Source organism: Triticum aestivum, chromosome 7B, assembly GCF_018294505.1.
Source record: "Triticum aestivum cultivar Chinese Spring chromosome 7B, IWGSC CS RefSeq v2.1, whole genome shotgun sequence".
Lineage (NCBI taxonomy): Eukaryota > Viridiplantae > Streptophyta > Magnoliopsida > Poales > Poaceae > Triticum > Triticum aestivum.
This window is the reverse complement of record NC_057813.1, coordinates 571,524,309-571,530,139: the sequence shown is the minus strand read 5'-3', so window position 1 is coordinate 571,530,139 and position 5,831 is coordinate 571,524,309.

The window sequence follows — 5,831 nt, the reverse complement described above, 5'->3', positions numbered from 1 at the left end:
TTGGCGCTTTAATCCAGTAAGCTCTTCCATCACTGGTTTAAGAGCTGACTCAGTGTTTTCCGCCCGCTTCAGCAATCCAGCCTTTTCGGTATCCCAGTTGGCCTGCTCAGACTTGAACCATTCTTTGAGCTGCTCCATGGTGGTTAAGGCGGTTTTCAACTCATCCTTGGCCTTGGTGGTTTCTGCTTGTTGGGATTTCAGATTTTCTTGAAGGTCAGCAATTTGCGAGACTTGTTGGTTTATCTCACTCTGCAACAGTAAGAGAGCATGTCAATATCTTTGTTAAAGTCCCAAGCATATAACCAGTTATACACTTGGCACTTGGGGGCTAATGCGGATCATTTTTCTGCTGATTATTGAAGTCCCAAGGATTAATACAAGTTTTAATCATGGCACTTGGGGGCTAATGTGTGTTTGATCATAAATACACAAGGAAATTTCATAAAGTACAGTATGGAATATACAAAGTCCCGGTTTGACTTTCTAAAGACAAACCGGCCCTTGGGGGCTACAATGCAATGAAAGTACAGAGCAAAGAGCAAAACTGTTTACCTCATAGCGCTCCTTCATCAGATTTACTAAACCGGCTTCATAATCACGGCTTGTGTAAAGCCGGTTCAAGAAGCCGGAGTGAAGGTCTTGAGCAGAGAGATCGACATAAGCTGACAAATCAGTCTTCCCCTTCCCCTTGCTCATAGCAGCAAATTCATCCTTGGCAGTGTGCTTTGATAGAGCAACCGGATTACCAGGGGCGGTATATGCAGTGCCAGTAACAACAACGTCATCATCTTTGGCCGGACTGGATGAATTGACATTCTTAACAGGGCTTGGCGCCTTGGTAGCAGGGCTTGGCGGTTTGTTAACCGGGCTTGGCGGATCAGCAGTTGAGCCCCGCTGTTCCACTGTTGGACTTGGAGGAGCAGGAGGATGTGAAGTATCAACCTCTACATTCGGTTCAACCTCTGGCGGGTTAGCATCAGCATCTTGGTTTTGCCCAGCAGAGCTGTCTATGGCAACTTCAGGGTCTTCGCCATGATGCTCTGGAGTCTTCTCCGGATTAACATCAACAGTAAGGTCGCTGGTCTTGGCTTTCTTACTTAATCGAGCCTTGGCACTACAACATCAAAGGTTAGAATATGGTAAACCGACAAATGAAACAAACAAATTAAGGAGTAATATACTTACCCAGCGACGACTTTGAGAGGAGGCAGCTGAGTGGTTGAAGAACCGCCAGACGAGTTGGAAGAAGCCTGGTAATTCGGGTCAGACGGATTGAGAGGGCATCGGAAGAAACCTTTCAAAGGATAATGTTTTTCAGGAGAACAAGTCACCTCTGGACGACGTTTCCGGGTTGGCGTATCAGGTAAACCGGATGACGTGATTTGTTGACCGCTATGCCGGGTTGTGCAACGTTCCTCAGCTTGTTGTGTCTTCAAAGAAAATTTTGGATCCAAATGAGCAAGGGGGTGAGATTGTTTTACTTTCCAGACTGTGCGGCGAATTCTTTGAACCGGTACAAGATCTGAATCGGAAGAAAGAAGGATTACCTCAACATGTTCTGCACGGCTGGCCTCAGCATCATCCTGGGAATAGTCATTGTCAATAAGATGAACGAAAAAGGAACCAAGTGAGTCAAGTTCTACCTCAGCGTCTGATTCTTCATCTTCTGGCGGATCAGAAGACTCGGTGGTTTTCTTCTTGCCAGCTTTCTTGGTGGCCTTGGTCTTTGCACGAGGAGCCCGGGCCGGTTTAGTCCGTTTCCAAAAGGAGCTGTTAGCCTGAAATTAAGACAAAGGTTAGTATACAGTCAATACGGAAGCAAATCAGTAAAGTATTCAGATGAACTTTACCGCTGGCAGTTTATTGGACGCGCAAAACGGAGCCAACCCGGTTTGGCTGCATGCAGACATCGGTTCATCAAGCATTTTCTTCACCAATTCAGTAACTTCAAGATCAGTCATTGCTATTTCATGAAATCGTTGAGGGTCTTTGACATCACTAGTATATTCATGCATCAATCCGGGGCAGCAGCTTAAAGGTAAAATGCCCCAAGAAACCCAGCAGCGGACAAGATCAATGCCAGTTAAACCGTTGGCATCAGGCCCCGGAGCCTGGCTAGTTGAGGTGCAAAAAAATTTCGTTCTGTGGCGGTCAAGCGTGAAGGTAATGGGTGGCCATTGCTAAGTCGGTGAGGGCGCTAACCCGACAAAGGATTTTCTCCATCAAGGGAAGTGTTCCGACAGTAAACCAGGTTTGATTCCAATCTTTAGGATGGCTATGATGTTTTGCACGAGGGAAGTCGACTTCTTTCCATTTTTGAATTGAAATGCCACCAAGCTCTGTGTTAGGACCATCTGAGAATTCTGTGTGGCGGTTCAGATGAAAGAAGTCCCGGAACAGCTCCACAGTTGGCTCTTCTTGAAGATAAACTTCACAGAAAACTTGAAAGTTGCATATATTGGACACAGAGTTTGGACCAATGTCTTGCGGATGGAGTTGGAAGCTTGCGAGGACATCCCGGAATTTTTTTGATCCGGGCGGACTGAATCCCGGGTCTAAGTGTTGCATAAAAACAATCACCTCCCCTTCTTGAGGTTCAAGTGGACATTCTGATTCCGGAACTCGCCAGTGGAGAATTCTTTTTGAAGCTAAAGCATCAGTGGTAACATAACCGTTGATTTGCGTTTCCGTGATCCGGGATGGAACCCAATTGCATGCAGCAAATTGTTTCGTCATTACGGAAGGGGGGAACTAAAAGGAAAAAACAAGTGTGGGTTTTACAATTTACGGTTTAAGGTGTACAATTCAGTGTTAAACCGGAGGAAATACTATGCAAGGTTCAGTTGGTGGTTTAAGAGAGGGCTAATGATATATGGCGGATTGGCTATCAAAAGGTTAAACCACCCATAGGCAGAAGGGCCAAGATTCAAAATTTCTGCTAAGTGTTGACAGAAACAGGTTTCACAGAATGATCAAATTTATTTGGATCTACCGCACATCTGTAAAGCAATTTTTTCTGAAGTCTCTAAAGGCGCTAAGCAGAACAAGGAACGTCGTGTACTCTACAGAAGTAAAAGAATGATCTGCTAGCATTAAAAACGGATGCGGAGTAACTACCGCATGAGATCTACACTGCTATTGGATCAAAACAACCGCGGCAGAAGGAAGGACGAAGAAGAATGAAGAACTGTACAGAGGAGCTCGCAAACCCTAAACACAGATCTAAAGATGAAGGAAAGAGGAAAACTTACCACTGCAGATTTGCTGCGGAGGGATGCGACGAGTTTCTGGTCCGTTTCAGGATGGTGCAGCTGCCTTTGTCGATGAAGTTCTCAAGGATCGCGGACGGCGGCAGAGCTTCAGAGCTTGGGCGTCGCGAGGAAGAAGAAGGCACAGAAGGAGAAAAGAGAGAAGGGCCCTCGGGCCTTATTTATAAAGGAAGGAGTAAAATGGCAGGCGCGAGAATCAAGGAGCCTGAAACGGCGGGATGGGTGCGCCTGTCGCCTCAATTTTTGGGATAACCATTAAGTGAAGGGAATCTTTTTAATCTTTTTATACAGAGATGATGTCATGATGGACCGTTGTTGTGTTCAGAAGATGACGTCATGGCGGTTTACAGGAGAAGATAATATGGCGGTTTACGAAAATACAAGAATACGCTTACAAGATATCTTTGAAGTATTGAAGATTGACATGAACAAATTCAAATCAATCTGGGGCCTAATGTTGAGGATATAGCTACTGGGTGTAAACCGGCCAGGAGGGCCCGGTTCACCCTCGACTATGCTGAAGCCCATGAAGATCCAGAAGATGGTGTTTTACTAATGAAGCTTAGAAGCCCGCAGCCCAAAGGCGGATTAGGGCCCATAGTGGTAAACCACCATGACTATGTAAACTTGTAATATAAGTTAGGAAAGGAGAGACCGAGCCAGACACTTTGTATGAGTCGGCCTTGGGGCTTTGTAGACCAGCCGGGCGTCAACCTGTGTATATAAAGGGACGACCCGGTGGCAGTTCAGGGACAAGAAAAACAACAACTCGAGACTCAGGCAAGCGTATTTCTCTCCCTGGTCATCGAAACCCAATATATCCCATCACAACTAGACATAGACTTTTACCTTCATCGAAGGAGCCAAACTAGTATAAACTCCCATGTCCCTTGTCCGGTCTAACCCCTTCAAGCTAAACCGTTGCGATGGCTCCACGACTAAGTCCTTCCATGAGGACATCTGATGTGTTAATTCCACGACAGTGTGCGATGTTTCTTGTTCCCAATCCCGCCTGCCCCTAGAAAATATTTGCCCACCTCGAGGGTTTTTCTATTTCATAACACACGGTTGTTATCTCTGGACTGTGTGGGATGCACCATCATCAAAATTTTCATTAGCCCCGGCATTTCACTCCCGCATTTGACTCCCGCGTTGTAAAATTTTCAGCACCCGCACCATTTCCTCAAACACACCCCCTGCCCACCTCCCCCTCCACACACACACACCAAAACCTCCTCGGGCACGCACGCATGCACACACACCCTCCCTCACTCGAAACCCTAGCAAGCCCCCCCCCCTCCCCCGCCGCCGCTGCCGCGAGACCTCCATTGTCTTCATCTGCCGGTTTGCCCGTGCAGCTTACCCACCGGTCTCCATACCAAGGCCGCCCTGAGTTTCTTAGATGACGCTTGCCAAACGCCCCTTTTCCCCTAGATCTCCATCCCCATCCCCAAGTCCAGAGTGTCGCGGCCTAAGCCAGGCTACACTTCCCATGGAGCTCGAGGAGCGACTGGCGCCAAAGAGGTGTATTGTGGTCGCTTCGCCCAACATCGCCGAGGAAGTTGACCACCATTACTGGCGGCAGGAACTCAAGCAGCGGACTAGAGTGTGCGGGCATGTCTCTTCCGCCGGCTACAACATCGAGGTCATGGAAAGCAACGGCCTGAGGCGGGCTATATCACAGGTTAAGTGGCCCACCCCCAACCCCTAGGGTTCAACCTCCGTCGACCTCATGCATGGCCCCGCCGCTGATCTCCTCTGGCTCGCTGTCAACAACTTGCCATCCTACATCGTCATCGAGCCCCTTTTGTAATTTATGAAGGACACGTTCTGCGACGCTGGCTTGGGATCCACACCTTCCAAGTCAGACCTCATCGACGGCGAGCATGAGGAGGGCACCCTCTCCGGCTCTTCCAAGGGGAAAAGCCCATCTGCTCTTCCAAGGGGAAAGATCCCGTCTGTGACATCAGGGAGGGCACCCTACAGCCGTGCTCTTCCAAGGGGAAGGAGCCCATCTGCGACAACATGGAGCGCATCCAGGGTCCGTTCTCTTCCCACGGGAATGAGCCCATCTGTGACAAGTGAGGAAACCCAAGATTTGTTTTGCCGTGCCTCTTCACAGGGCGAAACCCATGATTTGTTTTGTCGAGTCCCTTTTGTAGTGTAGTGAGAATATGTCCAATTTTAATTGCTATATCGGGTTGTTTGCAGTATGCCTTATTTATTTCAGTTGTTCACAATGTGATGCGCTATATCTGCAATTATTTACTGTGCAGTACATTTCATCAATCCATTTTTAAACATACCGATAGGAATGCATATATTTGCTTGTTGTTAAGCCTGTTATAGCTAGCATATGCCTCTTTTAAAAAATTTTAATTGTTCTGTTGTTTGTAGTTAGCATATGTCCAGTTTCAAATGCTATCTTTGGTGGTTCGTAGTATGCCTTGTTTATTCCAGTTATTCACAATGGGATGTTATATATGTGCAAGTATGAACTGTGCAGCTCAATTTCATCAGTACCAGTTTCAACAATACCACTATGGCCCTATTTGTTTCGGA